The sequence below is a fragment of the Panicum virgatum genome, chromosome 4K, assembly GCF_016808335.1.
Source record: "Panicum virgatum strain AP13 chromosome 4K, P.virgatum_v5, whole genome shotgun sequence".
NCBI classification, from domain to species: Eukaryota; Viridiplantae; Streptophyta; class Magnoliopsida; order Poales; family Poaceae; genus Panicum; species Panicum virgatum.
In genome coordinates this window covers 27011841-27013245 of record NC_053139.1, presented here as the reverse complement: position 1 = coordinate 27013245, position 1405 = coordinate 27011841, and the positions used below count along the sequence as shown (strand labels likewise).

The window sequence follows — 1405 nt, the reverse complement described above, 5'->3', positions numbered from 1 at the left end:
CCGTCCTTTGGGACACAAATAAATGACGATACCCTTACGCTTCGGGTGAAATGCTACAATGGTATATCCGTGCGCTTGCGGATCCTTCTGTAATCGTATTGATTATACCACGAGAGTGGCACCCCTTGGGTGTAGTTGCTAGGATAGGTTAGGCGCCCTCATTTCTAGTGATTGCACTAAGGACAGCCAACAGGCAATTCGGAGGTTGTTACCATGGTCATCGTAAATCTGGTATCGACTTAAGAAATGCCAACAAGCATTTCTGGCGCCGTTGCTGGGGACGGCATGTGAACAAAGATATTGTGCTGATATTAACTTATACCTTGTACTCAGGATATAGTCTTTACTCTTTCAGGCTAATGTCACTTTATGTCTTCTTTTATTTTTGATTTGAAAGAAGACAGGGGTAGTGTATGACTGGTTTCTCCCTGCCGGAAAACTACACAGACAATCCAGAGAGGCTCGTGAGAAGGGCACGACCTCACGTCATTCCTCCTCTCGCTATTCTCCCGGCACAGGAACCCATTCAGGAAGCACCGCTTGTTCCTGAGGCTATGGCTGAAAATACTCTCCGCGAGTTCTCCGTCCCCTCCACCAACAATGTGGCCACTGGCCCCAACATCAATGTCGGGGGCGTGAACTTCGAGCTCAAATCAAGCCTCATTAACATGGTGCAGGCTAGCCCATTCTGTGGCTAGCCAAATGAGGACGCAAATGCGCACTTATAGAATTTTTTGGAGCTCTGCGACACCATTGTTATACGTGGTGTCGCCGCCTGATTTTATCAAGCTTCGTCTATTTCCCTTTTCCCTCCTGGGGAAGGTGAAACAGTGGTTTTACAAGGAAAAAGACATCGACACCTAGGCCAAATGCTCCAAAGCATTCCTCGCAAAATTATTCCCATTGGGAAAAACAAATGCCCTGCGCGGGAGAATATCAAGTTTCCAGCAGACGGGGATGGAATCCATCCAAGAAGCTTGGGAAAGGCTACAGGAATACATCCTGGCCTGTCCTCACCACGGCATGGACGAGTGGCTCGTCCTGCAAAGCTTCTACAATGGTGAAACGACCCGGGTTTCCGGAAGGAGAACCCGAATCCCTGTATCACGGTGATAATCCCGGGATCAGTAGCTATCACATACAGAACTCATTTCAATTAGATATCACAGACATACAACACTGAAATTCATTACATGGATTTATTTATTACATAACTCAGAGAGTTGTTGTACGAAAATCAGAGTACAAGCCCCTTGGGCTAAAGGGAAACAAACAGAAATCGGAAGCAGTAGCTAGTCTTCTGGGCATTCTCCGTCTTGATGTCTTTCCTCCACAGGTAGCACTCGAGCGTAGCACGAACCGTCCTTAGCTTCGTTCTTCGTCTTCGGGCTTGATCCGCAAGTCG

At 47.5% G+C, this 1405-nt stretch overlaps 1 non-coding gene across 1 annotated transcript; it reads right to left on the bottom strand.

Moving 5' to 3' along the window:
• Positions 1-921: 921 nt before the first annotated feature.
• Positions 922-1025, bottom strand: LOC120705396. The gene has a single exon (XR_005687974.1). It is a non-coding gene; the product is annotated as a small nucleolar RNA R71 (small nucleolar RNA).
• Between the last annotated feature and the right edge of the window lie 380 nt (positions 1026-1405).